Source organism: Schistocerca cancellata, chromosome 3, assembly GCF_023864275.1.
Source record: "Schistocerca cancellata isolate TAMUIC-IGC-003103 chromosome 3, iqSchCanc2.1, whole genome shotgun sequence".
Lineage (NCBI taxonomy): Eukaryota > Metazoa > Arthropoda > Insecta > Orthoptera > Acrididae > Schistocerca > Schistocerca cancellata.
The window spans coordinates 417,133,186-417,158,311 of record NC_064628.1 but is presented as its reverse complement, the minus strand read 5'-3'; the positions used below and the strand labels follow the sequence as shown (position 1 = coordinate 417,158,311).

The 25,126-nt window shown below is 42.7% G+C and overlaps 1 protein-coding gene across 3 annotated transcripts in view; it reads left to right on the top strand.

Annotated features, from left to right (window-relative positions):
* Window positions 1-907: 907 nt before the first annotated feature.
* The window catches only part of LOC126175163 (diuretic hormone receptor-like), a 586,395-nt gene continuing 562,176 nt past the window's right edge, over window positions 908-25,126 (top strand). For all 3 annotated transcript variants that reach the window (XM_049921750.1, XM_049921748.1, XM_049921749.1), the window contains exon 1: window positions 908-996. The gene's annotated coding sequence lies outside the window, so the exon portion shown is untranslated. The remainder of the gene's footprint in view (window positions 997-25,126) is intronic.

Below are 25,126 nucleotides of genomic sequence, written 5' to 3'. Positions count from 1 at the left end.
TGAAATAGCAAGGAGGAACGGCTGGTCTGACAGAGGAAGTCCGAGAAGCTCTGAGCTACTTTGTCCGATGAATGGATAAGCGCTTGTGCTCTAAGAGAATGGAACGAATATGAGCACAAAGGAAATGTCCTTCGTTGTACATCGCGAACTCCAGTACGGTTCAATACTTATTATTAACAAATTTTGTATTCTGGTCATCCACAGCTGTAGAATTGTATGATGGTCAAAAATACTGTTTCAACTGTATGATATATATTTATTTGTGAACCAATTAGTTTCGCGGCGTTAGAGCAACATCGTCAGGGATGCATCTGTATACAAACAAGAGCAAAACAAATAAAGATTCCGTTTAGGTCAAAATGAAACTGAACTAGATACGAAACTGTATAGGACAATCAAGTATTCACATTTATTATATAATTTAGTTCAAGGTATTGCCAGTAGTGACCCAAGTTTCTTTGTCCTTTTGTCATTAAAGAGTTCACAGGTACAGTAATGTAAACCTCATAAAGTAGAGCTTGTATAATTGTACTACAGGTGACGATAGCGATGGTCAAGTTTAGGTACAACGTTGCTTACACAATAGACCATCCAAACAAAAGAAGGATTACGGGAAAGATAGAATGCAGGAAACATCTCGATAAAGGAAACCTAAAATTACGATAAAGCGGTAAACCAGATGGAACTTATTATTGAATCAATGCACGTGTGGGGTTAAGACACGTTCGATGGATGGAGGGGGGAGTGAGCTGTGAGTTCAGCAGACCTGAAAGCTTGACCCGCGCCCGGTGGACCATGCCCAGCGCCCGTCGCGGAGCGGCCGTAGTTGCCGGCGGGTTCCGCGAGGGGCGCTGCCGTCGCGGCGTCCAGCGGCGCGCAGCAAGTGGCTGTCTGAGGCTGCAGTGCGCGCCCGTCCGCCGCTCCTCGCGACCAGCGACCAGCAGCCGCCGACGCGCGTCTCATACCCACACACCTGCCAGGCCGCCAGCGATACAGGTAGGCACCGCTGCCGATCCGAGCAAACACCGGGGAAAGTCCGTGCAGGCGCATTAAAAAGAGACGGGCCTCGTTCTTTGTCCGCTCACCTCAGCGGGCCTAAAAGCCTAATTTCCATTCCTTCTTTTCTCATCCCGTCATTCTTCCAATTTGCAACACAACATACGTGACACATATGTGAGGTAACTGATCTGGCTGCCATACATGTAGCAATTTGCCATGTTTAAAGTACAGGAATATGTATTCTCATGAAATATCCCCACTTTCCTACATTAAAAAAATGCACTAATGCAGCAATAAAACTCGTGTTAATACCAGGAGGACTGGTGTCACATCATCATTGGGTTGGCCAATAGAAGGTAATGCTTTTTCAAGTTAAGTGGGCCTATTATTTTGCAGCTGATGATGGTGTTACAGTAACTTGACAAAGGATTAAATCGTATGAAATACGAAAGTTCACCATTTCGTAAGTTAATTTGCGGAAGATGCTGTTTGGGCTTCCACTAAATTTCGTTTCTCTTAAGTGGATACGTGTTTACCACCATTTTGTCTACCAAATTTTTATTGTGCGAGTTGTAACTATCCTGTTGCGAAATACTAGTCTTGAGCGATTTTGTTTTTTTAAGTTGCATATTAATGTCCGATTTCCAATCAAGGTGTTACCTCTTCAACAATGCTGGCAATTACATCTTCTTCCAACGTTAGGCACGTATTATTTTCGCCTTCACACACGATGGAATGCATAACGTTATCATAGTATACAGGTACACGCAAAGTTCGCCATTTAGCTGATGTATCCCTCTGCGTTATCGTAAAATCGTAATTTTCGACTGTATTCGGAAATTACTTCTGAAGTCAGAGGATAACTTGACGTTAACGTGAGACACAAAAAGGATTTCGCCAACACGAAGGATTTAGCGCCGGAAAGCTAAAACTCTCGAAGCTCATAAAAGAGAGAGACACACACAGAGAGAGATGGAAATTATAATTACTGTAAAAATATAATTGTATCCAGCCAACTTGAAACGTGCGAAAGCAAAAGCGATCTCAGGAGGACGGCTATTTTCTTTCGCTCATTAACGGTTCTGTTTCATCTGTCTTCAAGTTCTGTTCTGTCGCAAGTGAAACTCTTCTCGGAAGTAGTTGATCTGCTACTGGGAAAGCTAGTGTTGTTCAACGGCTGGCTGTGACTAATATGTTTAACAATACTGCGAGTGCTGTTTCATGTGAGAGGTATGACACAACTTAGTTATGTTTCATTGTTGTAAATACTCTTAGGATGCTGTTACTCATGAAGAGTATCAGAACTTGGGTTTGAGAAACGAGTAGGGCGTTACAGACACGGAGAAAAGCCAGTAGCCGAGACCATTCTGTTACTTGCCTAATGCTCTGGTGAACCAGAACAATCCGTGTCAAATATTTGCCGTTTTTGATAAGGGTGAGCGTGATGTAACTGCAAGAGGAGTCATAGCTGAAAGTGGAGCCACCGTAACTCGACACTTAAAGTTTCTTCAAAATTTTTGTCACCACTACACAGTGACTGAAAAAGATTTTCTCTCTTAAACTTTTGAGAACGACGCCATCACTGATCCGATGAAAGATTTATGCGTCACGAGGCCCTAAAATAATTCACTACGAAAGGAAAACTTGAATTATCACAGTAGATAAATATTTTACATTACCAAATTTCCCCCATATCTCCACTCCCTTTAAAAAACGTTGTTTGATGTTAATGTAAATTTATCATAAACAAAAAGTCCCAAGAGTGCCGAGCTGCGGCAAAAAAACTGATCTCCGTGTTTCATGATTAATTTAAGTCGTGTTACGGACCATATTCAAAAACCATTTTCTAAACCGTTTCTAACACTTTTCATCGTCATAATAAGGACGAATTTCCGCGATGGATTCTGAACGTATTGACGTAACAGGGTTTGAACTTTCCTTAGATCTGCTCATTTCATCTTCTGGTCATTGAAACTGCAAATATATACTGGAGTACACATGTTACGTCACTATTAGGAACTACTGATGCATCAGAAACTGGTGATACACCCGTATTTTTAACTGCAGTCCGATCTTGAAGTCCGACATAACAATTGGTTTGCCAGTGATGTATTTGCTACTGTGAAACACATCTCTACTACCGAACAGGAGCTCACAGATGTCAAGGTATGCAGTTTAGAGCCAATGTTTACTGGAGTTTTATCCTTTTTTTTATCCATACTACTCCCTCCGGAAGTTTGGTGGCGGTGTTCTTGTTCAGTCTACGTATAGACGTCATACTCCTTTTGTTTGGTCAACGGTTCCATATATCGAAACGACGTTTTCGGCAAATGATGGTACGCTAAGGGGCATAGCACTCTGGTATGTAATAAATAGTCTTAACTCTTGTATCGATCGAGATATTGCAGCAAGTATGATTTTTAAAAATAGAGTAATAAACTTTTTAACGGCATCAGAAGCACTGATTTAAAGTTTGTTAATGTTGAGGCTGAACCTTTTCGCGAAAGGATCCGAGAAACATTCTAAAATTAAAAGGCAAGTCGGCCGGAATCGGCCATTGCGTTTTAAACGCGCTCCTGTCACGCTACGTCGTATCTACTGTCTACGTGTGTGCTTTGTTGAACCAGCATGATCTGTGTCGGCAACCGACAGTTCATTTCTGCTTCAACATTCCTTGCATGCAGACGTGTACACCAATGAGAAGAAGTTAGAGATGCTACTTTTATACGCCATGAGTGTCTTTCGCATCCAACATCGTCATAAATTCCACCCCTATCACCTGTCATTACATCAGACATGTCAGAAATCTTATAGAATTTTGTCGGTTTGCCGTGCATCGCTTGGGAGTCGTCACTACGTCTTTTCAACGTGTACTCTTTACCGACGAAGTAACGTTTACGGAACACCGTAATATAAATTTACGTAACATGCAGTACTGGGCAGTTGAAAATGTATGCCGGGGCCGTCAGGTACAATGACCGTGAAGCGTAAACGTATGGTGCTGCTTCATAGGAAATTCCGTTATGGGACCTTGCTTCATCACAGGAATGTAAACTGGAAATACGTATGTACACTGCCTTACGAAAATTCTATCTGTTCTTCTGTAACATGTACCACGGGATAAGCGACAGTGTATTTGGTTCCAGCAAGACGGTTGCCTAGCTCACTCTTCACCTGTTGCAACGCAGATACTGAATGAAAAGCCTTCTGACCGTTGGATAGAACGGAATGCTGCAGTACAATAGTTGGACACGACTCTTGATTTGAGGTCTCTTCATTTCTTTCTGCGATGAGCACTGAAATATGTCCCAACTACCCCAAACGGCATTTCACCGTATATCGCTGTATTTTTATTTTGTACTGACTTTAAAGGTCTAAGGACTTTTTCCATTGTACTCGATAAAAGCGTAAAAGCCGATATCTAGAGAGTGTAAAAGAAAAATACAATAATATGCAGTCAAATGGCGGCATATTCTTTCAAAAAATACACCAAGATTGTGCCTCAGCACCATCGAAAATTTTCTACGCCAGACGATAAGCTTCGTCGAATCACCACAGCATGCAGCGGCATATCATCCAATGTTCTTTTATCTGCTCATCTATCTCTCGAGCGGCGATTGAAAATGTGCTTTTGTCGGTTGTAGACAATGTGAGCACATACTTAAGTGTAAAACTACGTTTCGTACAGAATATCATTTATTTTCTGGGTGACATGTTGTCAGTCATTCGGAAAAAACTATTTAGTTTATTTAAAATGTATTCCGCCTAATTAGAATTACGAGTAGTATTTATTCTTAGACACATTTGGCCGACAGCGTTCAGCCGTCTCCAGGAAAAGGCAAAGACAGGTCAGGTGTTTTTCTTAATTTCTTTTCTCTCTCTCTCTTTTTTGTTTTTTGAAATCTAGGAAAGTTAAAACAGTAGTTTCCCTGTTCTCTTGAATAGGGATGCTTACGATTATGAATTATGTATGACCGACGTTTCTGTTTCGGGTTTGACAAGCAAGCAGCAACGGTGATGTTCAAATGGAAAACTGCCTGACGAAAGTGTAGTTGTTTCCACCAAAAACTGGACACGTACGCACACTGGAAATAGTTTTTCCTAAGTCCCATGTAATGCTCCAAACGCAAGTATATGCCGTAATCCATGTACAAAAATCATAGCTGACGTTCTATCCTAGTAGGATAGGTCCGTCTTGCTGCATGTAACGATGGAACCGGGCATGAAAGCTCGGCTGGAAGGTGTTTACAATCCAATTGCTATCTTTAGCCACATCGATTTCCAATTTTAGTACAATTCTCGGATTCTTTGGAAATGAGTTTCAACCGCAACATTGACAAATATTATATTACTGTACTCCTCTTTTCAAGCGCTTCGGATGCCGTTATAAAAGTGTGTAATTGTATTTAAAAATCATACTTGTTTCAGCCCCTCGATCGATACAAGATGTAAGACATTTTATCACGTACTGAAGTGCATGCCCCTTAGCGTGTCATCATTAGCCGGATGTCTCTTTCCGGTATCTGGAACTGTTCACGAAATGAAAGAGGTGACGTCACTCTCTCTTTCTCTCTCTCTCTCTCTCTTTGTGTGTGTGTTCTGCAAAAAATTCTCTCACATTCACAAAACTGCGAAAGACAGAAAACGCATCAGTCTGTAATATTTTCAGTGGTTTAGTCAATAGTAGAAAATTTCTTCGATTCCAGAGGACTAAAATGACCCTGTTATTTAAAATTGTAAGCTTTAGTGTCTCGATAGAACTACTAATTACTTTATTCTCGTGTCCCAAACATTTGAAGGGAATGGAACGTAGTTGTGAACGTACATCTGCTTGTACGGTATCTCAGATTGCATTCATCGAATACAGAGGGAATAACGTAATACAGTTATAGGAAACGGGCAAGTTAAAAATGAACGGCGAATTGTCACATCTGAGCGGTAGCTTTACACCTTCGTATGTGATGGACGATAAGGACAAGTGTCATTTCCTAGCGAGAATTTCTTGTTCCCATTGTCGCTGTTGGCTACAAATTCCATTCATCACCCACACGGCATCCCGTAATCCAATGGAAAAAGAATTAAGATAAAACTATTCAACGTGGTCCGCTCTGTGTATCAGAACTTACTGACCAGTTACAATTGAGTCCATAGAACAGTGAAATGTGATAAGTTTATCAACAATTGTAAATTAATTCCTCTTTTATATTCTATAAGCGAACAGGATTTCTTTTATTCAAAATTAATTAGTGAAACAGAAGAGACTATAAAGCGTTTCATTCTTCTTCCCCCTCCCCCCCTCCCCCAGGCCTTGGTTTGATAGCAGCTAATGCGTTCCATTCAGGGTATTAACTGTTCCAGGTATCTAATTTTTATTGTTCAACGAAGAATCTACATAGAAAAATAAATTTACGCTTTTTAAGCTCTCACACAAGAAGAACTGATGAGACAGCAAACATTTACCGTGTGAGTATTGAATTAATTAATTTCTGTATGTATGTGTTCTCTTAGGAACTTATGGGACTGAAAAGCTTGAACAAAAATTATCTCTAAAATTTATGATCCGCTGCAGTCGTGTGTAACGGGGTGAAAGAGAATAACTGGATTATGTTACTTTTTTTGCTGTATTGGTAGCTCGGGTGTCCATGATCTTGAATACTAGCTCATACTTATCATTTTATTGATTTGATTCATTTGTAACTCAACTTATTATCGAGAATACATTTTTATAATGTGTCCTTCAAAAATAACGATATTTGCGTTAAAAGTGGTAGAAGTGTTTCCAGTAGTAACAGCTTAAAGTGGTGCATTATCTATGCACACTCCCGGTAGAAAGGAGAAAGAGGGAGATGACAAAATCACAAAGGGCACTTTCTGCTACTCGTACCACAATGTCAGCTCTACATGCGAATTCCATCTCAGTTGATTGTATAATCATGAATGAGAAGCTACATAGCGACGCACACACATTCCCAGGCACCAATATTTACTGGCACAGACGAATAACCTAACTTGATTGCATCGTACCTTACAAAAAGGAGCACCAGATTTATCTTACTGATAATGTCGTCCGTATAGAATTTTCTTTCAGGCTCAGAAATAGTTTGTTAAACCAATTTCGTCATTGTGTGTGTAGCCGTTCTGCAATTGCCGCTTAAAATGCTAATTCTGTACTGTATGCAGGATGTTGATTGTGAGCAAAAAGGTGAAAGTTTTCCAGTCTGACGCATTCCACTGCGTTAGCTGAAATACAAATTATTTTCGTTTTATTGCGTAAACTTAGCAGCACCCTTCGTAAATATAATACACATTCGTCGTTTGCTATCCCGCTTTTATCTTGTTGACCCCTGTAAGTGAAAAGACAGAAAACATTGCTAATATTGAAGGTAAATGGGAAGAGAGAAAGCACAGAGGAGGTATCTGACGATTCATTTCTTGAACACTTACTTTGTTAAATGTGCTTAACGAAGAATCTTTTGCCGAATAAAAGTCAAAGAGAGCCAACAACTTACTTAAACTGCAAAATATCGAATGAATGTGCCATCTTTCCTATAATTTAACTAGCTATAATATTGTGGTCATTTTAAGCGGTTTATGGTTTATTTTTATTAGCCTATCGATACGTTAAACCAAAGGACGGATTTTTCAGTTATCATCTTCACTAAAGATAAAGCCCTACGAATGCTAACAGACTGTCAAGTATTTTACTACTGTTATTACCGAAGCTAGCAGTGACACAGTATAAACTTTTGTGTTCACTGGAACGCCTAAATCTACTGATAATTCTTATGGTGCAAAGAATACCTGTCTAATTCTATCTGTAGCTCTTGGGCACTAATACGAATAACCATCCTAGTAAAGAGAAGGTAATTTTTCTTGAACTACAGATTTATTGCTGTTATCAGTTTCATTCCACTCAGACGTTTACATTGGCGGCCGCTGGATAGAGGTGGGGCGGTGGTATGTCACTACACTGAGGTTCGGGAGCACGTCGGTTAAAATTCCCGCCCAGCCACACAAAATCAGGTTTTCCTTGATTTCTGTAAATCTCTTAACGCGAACGCCGGGATAGTTATTTTGAAAAGGACACCTAAATCCTGAGCTTCCTTCCTTGAGACTAAGATTAGGATTAGGGAGTATCTTTGTTCCGACACAAACAACTATACAATTGACACAGGATGTTTTGTTGTTGTTGTTGAAAAACTGTCTTTGACGTTCCATATTGGCTGATATGTTGGCTGTTACTTCTGCTCATTCGATACGGTGGATAATTGAGTGGATTGCAAGAGATATTTTAGTTATTCTGGAGAATTCCCTAAGCAATTAAATTCACTCTGCAACTTACGTACTGAAAATAAATTGATTATTTCTACTCCCTGTCATAATGAAACGTTACGCAAGCACACGGAGGTCGTAAAAGAATGCCCAGATTACATCTACATGTATATCCTTCTGTGTTATATGAATCTCCATAATATAAGCGTGAGGACACCTTTTACTGCACCACATACTTTTAATAAGGTGACTTCTAGTCTCACTGGAGGATATACCAAGACGTTGGCTTTCTTATACGCTTCTGTGAGAAATCTCATTACAGCAATTTCATCTTGACTGTCTTAGCACGTGCCATGCCAACGGAAGTGAAAACAAAATTTTGATCTGCTCTAAAACATAACGGGGGATCAAAAAGTTTCCGTTTGAGGACTTTGGTGCACCGTATATTCAACGTAGCCCGCCTGTATACAGGTTGTTCGGAAATTACCTTTACGATCCTGTAGAACATTTAGGGGGGCGTGAGTGCATAATATTTTGAAGAGGAAGCTATGTCCGGAAACATACCGTTTCTGTTCTACAATGGTTTCAGCTCAGATGTGTAACGCATCTGCTGAGGGAAAAGAAAAGTCTCAGAGTTGCTTTTCTTTGCATGCAGTGGGACAGAGAGGATGATGTGCTCTACGATAGACGGTCACTTAACGCCTGCCTTGCTGCGAGACCTATTCAACGTATAACTGGAATAGAACTGATGTCCTGGTTGGGGAGTGCAGTATAGTGTTTCAGTGTTAAACAAACAAATGTGCTTAAGTGATAAATGGATGTTTCGTTAAGTTTATTTTCGAACTGTCACTTTAATAACTGTACTGCGCCACACGTAATTCATTTCCTCAAGCAGAAGTAGATGAGTTAAACATCTGAATTCAAACTGTTGTCGAATGGAAATGGCACGTTTCTAACCATGGATTCCTATTCAAAATGTTATGTACTAACTCCCCTCTTCAAGTCCTAGGGGTTTGTAAAGGGAATCCTCAAACTCCTGTAAAGCCACTGACATGTAGACAAGGGATAGTGTGACATTCGTCTCCTTCTGAGATGCGTGCGGTAAATGCGGAAACTTGAACTGTTGTTGTTGTGGTCTTCAGTCCTGAGACTGGTTTGATGCAGCTCTCCATGCTACTCTATCCTGTGCAAGTTCTGTCATCTCCCAGTACCTACTGCAACCTACATCCTTCTGAATCTGCTTAGTGTATTCATCTCTTGGTCTCCCTCTACGATTTTTACCCTCCACGCTGCCCTCCAATACTAAATTGGTGATCCCTTGATGCCTCAGAACATGTCCAACCAACCGATCCCTACTTCTGGTCAAGTTGTGCCACAAACTTCTCTTCTCCCCAATCCTATTCAATACTTCCTCATTAGTTATGTGATCTACCCATCTAATCTTCAGCATTCTTCTGTAGCACCACATTTCGAAAGCTTCTATTCTCTTCTTGTCCAAACTATTTACCGTCCATGTTTCACTTCCATACATGGCTACACTCCATACAAATACTTTCAGAAATGACTTCCTGACACTTAAATCAATACTCGATGTTAACAAATTTCTCTTCTTCAGGAACGCTTTCCTTGCCATTGCCAGTCTACATTTTATATCCTCTCTACTTCGACCATCATCAGTTATTTTGCTCCCCAAATAGCAAAACTCCTTATGTCGACATTATTACCAAATGCGTCCAGACAGGACCAACGTGCTGTTTTTCTTTTCTTGGCTGCCAGAAAGCACGGTAGACATCCATCAAAGAATGGAGCAGCCTGTCTGCCAAAAACCACCACTGTGGAATGGTGCGCCAAGTTGCGTGCTGGTCGCAGTTCGACACAAGACACCGGTCGATCTGGCAAGCCAGCCTCACCCATCACGAACAAGTGCGTGACTCTCGAGCACCAGCCCTGTAGTCTTCATCTCTCCCTCTGCTGTTATCATGCCTTCGGTCTCTTAACAGAGAACTTGCAAGGGTCGACGATTTCTGTCGTACGAAAATGTGCAGCAAGCAGCTGCGGACTTCTTCACGCAGCAGGACACGGTGTTTTGCGAAGCGGGGTATCTACTACCTGGCGCATCGGAGGGATGGTTGCCTCAGTACTTAGGCGATTTTGTCTCATAGGTGTACCTATTCTGGAATGTATGGACTTTGAACGGAAACTTATTAATACATCAATTTTAAATAAAACTTTCCTTCTCACTGCCTGTGTGGTCTCTTTGGATATATCACTAACGAATAAAATTTTCCATTGTGACCGTCTATGTAGTTAACAATCGAAAGAAAGAATAATAAATAGCGTTACTCTTTGACGTCACGTTACTGCCAAATTGTCCGACCCGATAGCTGAGTGATCAGCGTGACGGTTTGCCGTCCTACGGGCCCGGGTTCGATTCCCGGCTGGGTCGGAGATTTTCTCCGCTCAGGGACTGGGTGGTGTGCTGTCTTCATCATCATTTCATCCCCATCCGGCACGCAGGTCGCCCAATGTGGCGTCGAATGTAATAAGACCTGCACCAAGGCGGCCGGACTTGCTCCGCACGGGGTCTCACGGGTAATGACGCTAAACGCTCATTTCCGTTTCCACTGCCAAATTCATTAGAACAGGGGTACAAGCATGGATTGAGAATGGACAGGGATGTAGATCGGCCATGGTCCTTCTCAAAGGAACCACATATCTTAAGTGATTCAGGACAACCACGGGAAACTATCTGGATGGGCGGACGTAGATTTCAACCATTTCCCAGCAAATTATGAGTCCAATATCTTACCAGTGATACATCCCGGTCTGTCTGAATCGAAAGCCATCACAAGATGTAGAAACATTAATCCTAAAGGATACGATTTTCCGTGACTTTGATGATATTATCCGCGAGGAGCGTGAGTTCCGTGCAGAACGTAAAGGAGGATAAGAGGAATTTTAGCTCTGCAAGGAGAAGTAGGGATGTGTAGCGTGAAGTGAAAAATTGCGAAGTTACTGGACAATTTAGGTGCCAGGTGACACTAGTGCTGTACACGATTCTCAATGAAAGAGCCAAATATTTGAGCTGTCTCTTAAATGAACTGGTATTTCATGTTAACTCATACCTGAGATACAATACGTACGAAAATATTTTCTGTGGACATGATCTATCAGAAGTGAAATCGTATAAATAAAAGCATGGTCTCCTCTCACAAAAGGAGATCTTACATTGTCCAGTCGCATTAACGTGAAATCCTATCAAAAGTTTGAATAACCACTCCTTGTAGCGCGATGTCTGAGAGACATAATGGTAAAGTGTCAACAAGGTTCTGAACGGTACCGATAGGGATGTGTAGTCATGCCGACTCCAATGCCGTGGCCAGCTGCGCTAGGCTGCTCAATTGTGGATCCATGACGATGGCTGTGGTACTTAGATTCACGACTAAGTTAAATGCGGAGAATTTCGCAACGAGGGCAGTACGGTAAACTTATGCTTGTACTCTTTGAACCAGGCACGTACACTGCCATTGTGCCTTCCAGAATGACGACATCACCCAGGCAATGCCTCGAAAACATTCCCCAGACCATAGTGCTTTCAGTCGTTTCACGCCGCACGCGCCAAAGGCCACCTGTCCGATGGAGCATAAAACATGATTCATCTGAAAAGATCACCTGTCACCATTCAGTGGACGTCCAGTTACAGTACTGGCGTACAAATACCAGACTTCATCGCCGATGAACGGGAGTCTGCGTCGGTGTACGAACCGGGCGCCTACTGTGAAGGCCAATACGCAACATCATTCGCTGAACGGTCGTTCGGAAAAGACTGTTGGTAGCCCCTTCGTTCAGCTTGGCGGTCTGTTACTGAACATTTGCACGTCCATTCGCCCATATACATCTCCGAAGCCGCCGTTAATCTATGTCACCTATGGCCCTTGCTGCACCATAGCTGCATCGGCCTCAGTTTTGATAGCGCTAGTTTGCCATGCGTGGTATAGACTGATCAGCCAGAAAATTATAACCATCGACCTGCTATCGATATAAACTAGTTCGGGCAATAGCAGCATCACCTGGCGAGGAATGGAGGAATGACTGCTAGTCAGACACACACACGGTGCCTGTAGTATCAGCGAGCATGCTGTCAGTGTGTAGAATGGGGAAGGCGGTCGATCGATCTGAGTTTGACAGAGGGCAGATCGTGATGAGCCGGTGGCTCGGCACGAACATTTTGGAAACTGCACGACTTGTCGGGTGTTCGAGGAGTGTTGTGGTGGGTGTGTTCAACACGTGCCGAAATCAAGGTGAAACCACATCCAGACGTCATAAAGTTTGGCGGCCTGCCCTCTTCACAGATGCCGGACACCATTTGCTGGGCACTCTGGTAAAACAGGACAGGCAGCGAACTGTGGTGACACTAATGTTCAAATGTGTGTGAAATCTTATTGGACTTAACTGCTAAGGTCATCAGTCCCTAAGCTTACACACTACTTAACGTAAATTATCCTAAGGACTAACACACACACACACACCCATGCCCGAGGGAGGACTCGAACATCCGTCAGGACCAGCCGCACAGTCCATGACTACAGCGCCTTAGATCGCTCGGCTAATTCCGCGCGGCGGTGGCACTAATATCAGACTTTAATGTTGGACACAGTACATGTGTGTCTGAACGCACAGTGAACCGAATACTTCTAACGATGGGTCTTCGCAGCCGACGATCCATGTGTGTACCAATGTTAACACCACGACTTCGGCAACTGTGACTGAAATGGGAACGTGACATCGGTACTCAACGTAGGTGCAGTAGCACAGCGCTCCATGGTCGGATGAATCCCAATACTTTCTTCATCATGTTAATGGGAGGCCGGGAATCCGTCGTCTTCCAGGGGAACAGCTCCTTGACACATGTACTGCAGGACGGAGGCAAACTGGCGGCGACTCCATTATGCTTTGCCGGCAGAAGTGGCCGTGCGGTTACAGGCGCTGCAGTCTGGAACCGCAAGACCGCTACGGTCGCAGGTTCGAATCCTGCCTCGGGCATGGAAGTTTGTGATGTCCTTAGGTTAGTTAGGTTTAACTAGTTCTAAGTTCTAGGGGACTAATGACCTCAGCAGTTGAGTCCCATAGTGCTCAGAGCCATTTGAACCATTTGAACCATTATGCTTTGGGGAACATTTACTTGGGCGTCCGTGGTTCCAGTATAAATCATGTAAGGCAACATGACGGCCAAAGAACATCGTACACTAGTTGCAGACCACATACATTCCTTCATGACGATTATGTTACCCAATGGTAATGGCATTTTTCAACAAGACAATGTGCCATGTCACAAGACCAGAAGCGTGATGAAGTGATTCCAGGAGCACAGTGGCTAGTTGTAGTTGATGTGCTGGCGTCACAACTCGCCAGTTCTGAACCCGATGGAACACATCTGGGACGTGACTAAACGCAGACTCAGAATTCAAAGGCCCCCCTCCCCGAAATTTACGGGAATCATCTGACCTGTGTGTGCAGATATGGTGCCAACTCCCTCCAGCCACCTACTAAACCCTCATTACTTCCATACCACGACGCGTCGCCGCTGCTATTAGGTAGGTGGTCATAATCATCTGGCTGATCAGTGTACTTTAATGATGGCGGCATGCGAACAGTTTACAAACTTAGTTTTTTCGGAAATGCTTCCACCCTTGTTTTGAAAGCCAATGATCGTGAACTTTTGGATGTAGAGTAAATCACTCCGTATCCGCGTTACGACATTAATTGTACTGTTTCCTGCAGCGTCCCCGAAACGCTTTATGTACTTTCCACTAGTAGTGCTGCTACATTTCGTCTGTGAGCCGTTCTTGCACGCTGACATCGAACGTAGGTGGTGGTCACACTGATGTGACTGGATCGTGTAATTCGGCAGGATTTTATTACTCACATTGCTAGCACCATGGCACCTTGGTCGTACAGCTGACACTGTCTACAGATGCTAGAGGTAAAAAGGAAAATTGTTGAAGAGGAAGAACTTTCCCGTTTTCTCCCACCAATTTTTAAGTTTAAGATTTACCTGATGTGATTTAGAATGGATTATACAAAATTTGTAAAATAATCGTTCATAATAATCTCAAAGTAGGTATCACTTCATGCGTGCAAACTCACTGCAGTTCCACTCTTCACACACTGAAAAGCACGCTGATTGACTGCTAGATTTTTACAATGTCATGGAATAGCTTTCTTGGAAGAAGATACACATGCACCACCAACTGTAATGAGGGAGAGAGCTGTTCTATTAGATGGATGGCACTTCTGTCTGACAGCTGACGGGGTAGTTAGATACGTCACGTGAGCGGTAAGTTGACAGCCCTTGTAATGAGTATCGTTGGTAAACAAGAGGACATAGTGTGTAAGAAGGGTCACAAGCCTCTTTTAAACGCGAAAAATACGATTCTTAGACATCATTGGTCATTAACCAAAGCCACTCATAAGTTGACAATTGGAATCGCTGTCAGTTATTTCTGATTATATGATATTGCAGCTCCTGTGTTATTCAGAAATACGATGCAATGTCCTTTCGGGCATGCATTCATGTCCAAAGGAACAGGCACTGTGGCGACTGCAGCCGTTATGAAATACATTAAATGTATTCCCAGTTGCGAATGTGGACAACCATCAGCTGCATAATGGAATGACGGCAATGAAAATTTTTGCCGGACCGGGACTCGAATATGGATTACTCGCTTATTGGGACCGGTCGCCTAACCATTATGCTATCGGAACACAGCTTACGAGCAATGCGATGAGATAAGTTAGACATGGGGACTACAGATTTCTGTAAGACCAACTGTGAGAAGATGGTTCAGAAAGGTTGACGATGTATGGAAGTTTGCGTCTGACCGTGAGTCGTGCTCGGACAGCCTAATGGTCAGGTGACCGCTCGTGATAAAAGGGAAATTTGGGGTTGGGTCCCTTTGCTGCACCAACTTTTACTGTCGTCATTGCATAATAGAGCTGAACGGGTACGTATTGGCAAATGCGAAAACATTAGTACACTGCTGGACAACAATAATACATTAGAAGCTATAGCCGGCTGTTGTGGCCGAGCGGTTCTAGGCGCTTCAGTCTGGAACCGCGCGACCGATCCGGTTGCAGATTCGAATCCTGCCTCGGACATGAATGTGTGTAATGTCCTTAGGTTAGCAAGGTTTAAGTAGTTCTAAGTTCTAGGGGACTGATGACCATAGATGTTAAGTCCCATAGTGCTCAGAGCCATTTGAACCAGAAGCTATACCTTTCTGAACCACGCGTGGTCGTGCAGAAATCTGCAACTCCCATGTACAACTTTTCTCATCGCGTGTAATGTGGCACAGACATGATGTAGGGCATTGTAGGCCGGGAGACTGCGTCTGTGGTTATTCGGCTGTCTGGTCTCTATTTGACACCACTTCGGCTACTTGCAAGTCTCTGTGACGGAAATTAGGTGAAATATTTAGGATAAACACATCCAGTAATGGAGTAAGGTTAATCTCCATTCCCACCGGAAATCGAACCAGGGTGCCCACGATCTAGAGGCAATTACGCTAACCACCAGACTATTAGTATGGATGCAGTAAGATCGCAATTAATGTCTGAACATGGGCCGATGAGTCACAGATGGCCATAGTAACGCGCTGCGAGAGTTCCGATGTGTGTTACTAATAAACTACACACGTGCCCTATAATAGTCGTCGAACTTCCGACTAGATAAAATCTTCTTACATCTTGATTTGACGCCAACGGATACTAAATCAGTATTTCGACTACTATGAGTTATAATCGGATTAATTACACTTTGAATTTACTTTACACAAGAGTTTAGTCATTAAAATGCGCCTTATGTTAGTGTGCAACCCAATTCAAACTATGATATGCAATCAACCAGATAAACAAAACGCTGTCAGAAAAATATTTAATACATATAGTGACATTATTGCCATATAAACTCAGTAAACGTACCATAAAGGAATTATCTGAGTGGGGCAGAAATCGCTAGATGCGATGTACGTTTACAGATAAACAAATGATGACAATTTCAGGAAAATTGAATGACTTATTCAAGAGAAAGCGCTTCTCAAATTGAGCAAGTCAGTAAGTCATTAGACCATTTATGATCCGTATGCAAGCACTTATTCGGCTTGGCATTGAGTGATAAAGTTGCGGTTCTCCTTATGAGGGATGCCAAATTCTGTCCAATGGGCGCGTTAGATCAATGTTCGAAAAGTTCTGTTGCAGAGAGAACTGGCGACGTTGCTGGCCAGGGTATGGTTTAGCAAGCACGAAGACAAGCAGTAGAAATTCTTGCCTTGTACGGGTGGATATTATCTAGCTGAGAAGTAAGCCCACGATGGCTTGCCATGAAGGGCAACTAAACGGGGCGTAGAATATCATCGAATTACCACTGTGTTCTAAGGGTGTGGCATGTGACAACCAAAGTAGTTCTGCTTTGAAAAGAACTGTTACCCCAGAGCATCACTCCTGGCTAACGGTCCGTATGGCGGGTGTCAGTCAAGTTGGAAAGCCACTACTGTCTGGGGTGCCTTCAGATACGCCTTCGGCCTGGAATCTCATTGACTGGAGCAGAATTGTCTTCAGTGACGAGTCCCGACTCGAACTGAGCTCCGATGAACAGAGAAGACATGTCTAGAGACACCCTGGACAATGGTGGAATACTAACCTAACTGTCGCGCCCCGTACCGCCCTATAACCAGGAGTGATGGTGTGGGGTCCCATTTAGCTACTTAGTAGAACCCTTTTGGTTGTCATCCGAGGTAACCTTACAGCAAAGCAGCACATTCGCCTATATTCTATGCCCCATTTCGTTGCACTGCATGGAAAGCGAGAGTTACTTCTGCTTGTCTTTTTTGTGCTTACCAAACACTACCTCGGCCAAAAAGGTCGCCGGACCTCTCCCTATCTAAGAACGTTTGAAGCATTTGGGCAGGGCCCTCCAACCATCACCAGATTTTGACGATCTAACGCGACAGTCCAACAGCTGTGTCAATCAATGCCAAGTCGAATACCTGCTTGCGTAAGTACCAGTGGTGAAACTATGAGTTATTTACGTACTTAATTTATGAGTCTATTTCTCTCGCATAAATGTTGCAGTTCATCTGAAACTGTAATAATTTGTTTGTCTGCTCATGTACATGACATCTACCGATTTGCATCTCATTCTGATAATTCCTTCATATTGTGTCTTTTTTTCTCTCTCTCAAAGTGTCTATGTTAGACTCGCTGGTATTTCTTGGAGCCGCGTACGGCGTAGCAGTCTCTTTGCTGCACTTGCAATGACGTCAAGCGCAGCGTTACAGTTCCCTCCGTCGCACGAAGCCCAAAGTTGTACCTCAGGCAAATAAATAGAACAACCACAATAGAACGTGTTCCGTAATAAAACTTCACACATAACGAAGATAGTTCTAAGCCGTCTCGAAATGACCTTTCTACTGAACTTTACCAATAAGCACAACTTTGTACGCTTGCTCATTTACTTATCAATCTAGTATAATATTCTCCTATTAATGAACTGACTTCCGTTTTTGAAATCCTTACTATTAAAATAGCGGAAAATCTCGTACCCTCTCAGCGCAGTGACGTAGAAAACCGCGTGTTCTGGCTGGTAGTAGAGATAGTCTTATATACGCTTACACGGAATACGACGATAAGACTAAGCTGTAGGCCTTCGCTTCTCACCGACAAACTACTCTGCTGGCCTTTAAAATGTCGGCCTCTTGAGACTGGCAGGTAAAAATCGCCAAATATGCATGATGTGTACTACTCGCAAATTATTAGCATTGCAGCGCAACAGCACAAAGTGCGTAGGTGGAGCATCACCGATACTTTATACGTACGGGAAGATTATAAAGAGTTTTTCGTTCAGAAATCGCATTTGAATGTTGTTTGCGACAAAATCGTGTTATGCGTCCTATGACAAGGAGCGTAGTCTACCATCAGGTAACAGAATTCTACTGCGGCGGAATCGTGGGCTATCGAGACGGTTTATCGTTCCGTGACGGTGCTGCCACTTGTTCATCAGGTTTCCACTATTGTCATGCAGACACGGCATCGATGGGTTCAGGAGGGGCACACTCAACACCTTGCAGGATCACAACTTCACCACGCGACTAGTGCCGGAGAGGACATACAAACATTTCTCTCGTCTGTGGGGGATCGTGTGAGTCAGTAAATGGGCTGGTTTGCAGCAGGACAAGTATACGCGTGGACAGTACGATGACCTCTAGAACCAATGGAATATCAGCACAGTGACCATTGTCGGACTTCACATCGCTCTACAGCAGAGAGAGATACGCCGAAAACTCTGCACACACGAGTGGTACCATGTCGTTGTTTCGGGCGAGTTCCTGTTATGGGCACAGCAATACGATGAACGTATTCGTTTATGGAGAGTCCAAGGAGAACGAACGTTGCCAGCTAAGACTAGTCATCGCCATAAGGGCCCAGTACTTGACATAATGTAAAGAAGTGCCATTAGGTGCACACTGCTATCACTTGTGCTTCGCATAGCTGGTAGTTTGGACAGCAGGTGTTGTGTTTCTCATATGTTAAGGCCAGTGGCTGTGCCCTATCATTAATGTCTCCACGATGTTTCTTTCAACAAGCTTGTTGCCCTCACTGCTTCGATAAACAGAAAGTTCAACTGTTGCCCTGACGAACACTTTATTTCTAATACTCTTCTAATAAAGAACATCCGGTTTTCCGTTGCTGAGACTCTGGAATGCCACCGTTCTATAACCACTACATTTGTTGATCTCTGGCGTACAGTTGAACCAGCTAGCTCAGGTCGAGTCGATGACTTGCTGGGTTTGAGCTATTGATGCTATCACAGGTGGCAGCACTCTCTGCTTTATTTCCCTCTCTGTACACCAACAAATAACCGAAAGGTTTAATCCCGTGTTCTTCCTACTATACTGTACATGCACAATGAGCAAGATTTAATTTTCTTTATCTTCCTTGTGTTGCAATTTGGATGGTCAGAAGTGTACACATAGTCCGTGACACAGTTAAGATATTTGATGTGAAATAAAATACAATATGTTGTTTATTTTTATTTTACAAGGCTTTTTATTCAGCAGAGACTCCTCCTGACTCAGTACACAACTGGAAGCATTTTAAAGATTGTTCGAAGCAATTCAGATAGTGAAATTTGAAATTGCCTGCAGTACCCTGGTCAGAGCCTTATGAATATTTGACATCGTGTTGCAACGCTTTTCTTTCATTTTCAGTTTTGGAACTAACCAAAAGTCGCACGGAGAGAAATCAGGTGAATAAGGAGTGTGTTCAAGCAGAACAATACGTTCTCGAGCCAGGAAATGGCGTATGATCTTCCTTTTGTGTGTCAGTGCATTCTCGTGCAACAAACACTGTGTTCCTAGATTCCGGTATTCACGTTGAATCCGAACAATCACTCAAACAGTAATCTGGGGCGAACTGATTATAACTATTTCCTTTTAAATGAAAGAAAACAGTGAGCAGTTTCCTTATAACTTCTTTTGCGCATGCGCTCGTTTCTCAGTCTCGGAGATTCTTGACCTCCCCATTTCGAGCTTTGGCGCTTCGTAAGTGGCTAGTAGTGAAAACACGATGTTTCCTTACATGTTACGGTGAAAGAATGTAGACTAGGTCCCTATACGCCGGTCTGTTTATGCTTCTGCGTCGTTTCACTCTGCAACCTTTTTGATCGTCGTTGAGTGAGTGTGACACAACAGATCTTTTTGCCAGAATTTTCAGTTAGTGTTACTCGCAGTTGTTTTAGGAATTCCACTGAGCTATTCAGCTAACCTGATAGTTGCAGAACGATGGTTTCGAAGAATTTCAGCAACTTTATGAACATTTCCTTCGACTCTAGCAGTCGATGATATTCCTGGACGTGGATAATCTTTAATGCTCTCTTTACCATGAAAAAACCTTACATTCCCCTTGAAAACGTTTTTACGACGCATTGTTTCACTATAATCAACAGTCTGTATGATTTCAAAAGTGTCTGGAGAATATATATCCAATTTAAAACCGAACTTAATATTCTTACGGTGCTCCATTGTTCCTTTCACGACCGAAGTTCAAAATATACTGTTAAAGTTTCGCTATTGCGAGCAGTCTGTGATGCCAGCTCTGTTAAGAATATAATCGAAGTATCACCATAGTTAATTCATACATCCGTTCACAGATGGCATTCGTAGTATAAAATCAGTCACCTTTACTGGAGGACAAAAACTAGTGATCGATCGTTTACATCCTACAGCATTCTGCATCTTCAGTAGCTTAATACTTGAAAACATCCTTCGCGAAATATGGTGGAGTAGCTGAAGGGGCACTCCACGGCACGAGGGTGCTCGTGTGGTCTGTCCGTGTCACGTGATCGCTGTCCTACTGAGTACATTGTTTCCCATCGAGCTAGGGGTGCTAGCATTGGACAAAGCTCCGAGTAAACCTGCGGGAGCTGCGGGCGCCTGTTGAGCTCTCATGATTTAGTGTGGCTCCCGACTGCTAACAGAGTCTCGCTGGGTCCACACAACGAAGCGTCGCCGTCGTAATACGGGTGAAAGGGGATGCTTACACGACACTTGGGTAGATTTATCCAATTCAGTTGCGTACTTTAGTATATTATCTGTGAGAGTCAGGAAACAGTAACACAACAACAACAAATAAAGTTTATATTAAAAGACAGGGAAATAAGAAACAAATTTTAAATATTCTAGAAAGAAAATATACCGTACTTACAGATAAATTAAGCGTATTACCGCTATTGTGATTTAGGAAAACAGACATGAAGACTCTTATTAATAGGAACAGTGATTCAAAAATATTAATTCGATTTCAGAGAACTAAATCTTCCATATGAACGAAGATGAAAAATTGAAACTTCATTGGGCGTTACTTGTAAGTCTGAACAACTGTGCGGTGTGGTTTTCGTCGAGAGTGCGGTACAGCACCTCCTACAGCTCAAAGGATTCGAGGAGGAGAAGTTCGTTCGGTGGCATTGTAAGGTGAAGTCTACAGGTCGCCCCGTTGTGTTCGTGCTAGACCTAGAGCGCATTCAAAACACTTTTGCTAGTAAATCGCAGAAATCTACTCATCGCGCCAGCAGTGTGTTAGCTACTCCTCATACACCTGTCTGGCATGTGTTTTAATATCTGAAATGTATCTGTTGACAAGGATAAAGAAAAATGTCTATCATTGCTGAGAGGTCACCGTTTCAGCTCGAAGCACACTGGGTACAATTAGTTTCAAGCCACTGATAGTTTATCTAAAAAGAGGACCGTACGAACTTTCCCCACCGATCTGATTCGTATTGACAGGATGTATAAGACACGACTAGGAGTTCAACATGTGTAAACTGGGAGATAAAAAGCTTAGTCGGTTTCTATAAAATCAAGTTAGAATATTTTTGACCTACTTGTACACGTTGTATGGTCACTAGTATCTAACCGAGTGAGTAAGCTCTTAGGTACGTAAGTGCAACGTCTCTGGATCGAATGTCGCTGCCTGTATTTCCGTTTCCTTTTAATCACACTAGCAACATATTAATCCCATAATTCTCATTCTGGAAACATCCCCTAGGCTGTGGCAGAGCCATGTCTCCGCAACATCCTTTCTTTCAGGAGTGCTAGTCCTGCATGGTTCGCAGGAGAGCTTCTGTAAAGTTTGGAACGTTGGAGACGAGGTACTGGCGGAAGTAAAGCTGTGAGGAGGGGGCGTGAGTCGTGCTTGCGTAGCTCAGTTGGTGCCGGCACGGTAACTCAGCGTGTTCGGTCAGAGAGCTGATTAGCCTCTGTAATAAAAAAAACTGAGTGGAAGGAGCAACAAACGAACTTGACCGGATGTTCTGTGACGACCGCAATGACCAAACACAACGATCCACAACGAACTAAATGGAGAAAAAGGTTGGTAGAGCACTTGCCCGCGAAAGGCAAAGGTCCCGAGTTCAGGTCTCGCTCCGGCACAAAATGCCAGGAAGTTTCAACATATTTATTATTTTCATAATTTGTATCCTGAAAATGGAGACAAGCATGTTTTGGAAAGGAGACTGGAAATGTAAAGACGATACACAAGAACTTTCAATCAAATCAGTACAGTCATTTTATTTATGTTATTGTATCTACATTTGTGAAGAGTGTACTGTGTAGCCTACAGATCACTGCACAAATCAGGAGCTACTGAACGTAGAAACATGGCAAACAATTACTGGGTCATACAGCACATGTAATTAATAGCAATACAAACTTACATTCATAAACGGTTCTCGCTCATTAGACAATTTCGTCGTTCACCACTTGTTCTGTTGTTAAGGGTACGGGAGAAACGAAAAAAAGCAAGAAAGGAAATACCGACAGTGAGATTCGATACCGAGACCCTGCGCTTACGAAACTAATTGCTTACTTGCTCGGCTGCTGACGACTAGAATAGTAGCGATCATACGAAGTATCTAAGGCAGCCCAAAATTATCGTACGCGATTTTCTCGAAACCTGTTGAGGATTTAGTCTTCCTATTTACGTATGTTGAAGTCCTGGTCGTGTGCTACACGCTGTCAATACGAATCAAATCGGTGAGGAGAAGTTCGTTCGGTGTCCTTGTAAGGAGAAGTCTACAGGTCGCCACCATGTGTTCGTTCAAGACCTAGAGCGCATTGAACACACTGTTGCTGGTAATCCACAAAAATCTACTCAACGTGCCAGCCGTGTGTTAGCTACTCCTCATACACCTGTCTGGCATGTGTTTTAATATCTGAACTATACCTGTTGTTTGGAGTAGGTATTAAAATCCATGGAGAAGAAATAAAAACTTTGAGGTTCGCAGATGACATTGTAATTCTGTCAGAGACAGCAAAGGACTTGGAAGAGCAGTTGAACGGAATGGATGGTGTCTTGAAGGGAGGATATAAGATGAACATCAACAAAAGCAAAACGAGGGTAATGGAATGTAGTCGAATTAAGTCGGGTGATGCTGAGGGTATTAGATTAGGAAATGAGACACTTAAAGTAGTAAAAGAGTTTTGCTATTTGGGGAGCAAAATAACTGATGATGGTCGAAGTAGAGAGGATATAAAATGTAGACTGGCAATGGAAAGGAAAGCGTTTCTGAAGAAGAGAAATTTGTTAACATCGAGTATAGATTGAAGTGTCAGGAAGTCATTTCTGAAAGTATTTGTATGGAGTGTAGCCATGTATGGAAGTGAAACATGGACGGTAAATAGTTTGGACAAGAAGAGAATAGAAGCTTTTGAAATGTGGTGCTACAGAAGAATGCTGAAGACTAGATGGGTAGATCACATAACTAATGAGGATGTATTGAATAGGATTGGGGAGAAGAGAAGTTTGTGGCACAACTTGACCAGAAGAAGGGATCGGTTGGTAGGACATGTTCTGAGGCATCAAGGGATCACCAATTTAGTATTGGAGGGCAGCGTGGAGGGTAAAAATCGTAGGGGGAGACCAAGAGATGAATACACTAAGCAGATTCAGAAGGATGTAGGTTGCAGTAGGTACTGGGAGATGAAGAAGCTTGCACAGGATAGAGTAGCATGGAGAGCTGCATCAAACCAGTCTCAGGACTGAAGACAACAACAACAACAACCTGTTGACGAGGATAAAGAAAAATGTCTTATTGCTGAGAGGTCGTCGTTTCCACTCGAAGCACACTAGGTAACGTAAGAACGAGTGGGCTAGCGGCAACAGCTGCATCCCTACCTTCAATTACATGATATCGCAATCTACAGCGTCCGCCAAGATATACTTTTAGTTTCGATGCGTAAAATAAAATTCACCCCGAATTAGTACCTCGAGTCATGCAGAAGATGTGAAATCGGACGATATAGGTTTTGAACAGCCCGCACTTTATGGACTGGGTGATAGTGTTAATTGAAGAGTAGAAGTAGGTTGAGTCTTAATGGGGATTCATCACATGCAATGTTTCGCGTCATTAATAAAAAAGGCCATTGAAACATTACAAGGACTGGAAATAGAACAGAGTAAGATCCCAGGTACTTCATTGGTAATATCTGAATACAATGACTGCGCAGACACACGGGGCTTACATTAATCTGCTTGTCCTATAGTCGTCTTTATTGTTTCGTTTACAACAGCATTGTTAAAATCTACTCGTCTCTATCCGATACAATACAAAAAAGGATCAAAATACCGCAAGGAAACCGGACATACCTTGTAGAAACCATGAACAATTTATAGCGGTGTTTGAAAAGGTTTCTATTAGATTGTCCGAATAAAACATAAGAAATTTAACATCATGCCTACCACACTGAACCCGTCGAGGCAGTTTCCTGTGATAAACAAATGTCTGGCTCCTCATGACGATTTACATAAATACCATATTGCAGTGCGTGTGTTATTCCGATAAGGTGCAAAGTTTCTTCGGACATACATACATGGACAAAGGAACTTTGCATCGTATTCGGAATAGCACACACACTGCAATATCATATGAATCCGCCGATACCGGGCAAGTGACTTTCAAGTAAAATGTCTCGCCTGTACGGAGGTATACATAATGGATGAACGAGTGCAGGTTGTCGAAGTATTGTTAACGACGTATGGAAGTTTGGGCGAGCTGCCGACTCGTTCACGGATAGCCAAATGGTAAGGCAACTACTTGCGATAAGCGAGAAATCCGGGTTGGGGTCCAGGTCCGGCACAAATTTTCATTGTTGTCAATCTATTCTACAGCTGATGGTTATCCATATTCGCAGCTGCGAATATATTTAATGTATTGAAATAAATAGTCATTCCTAATGTTCGATGTAGTTACGTCAATTGTTTCCGTTAGAGTATGCAGTGAACCTTGATATCGCTCATTGTAACT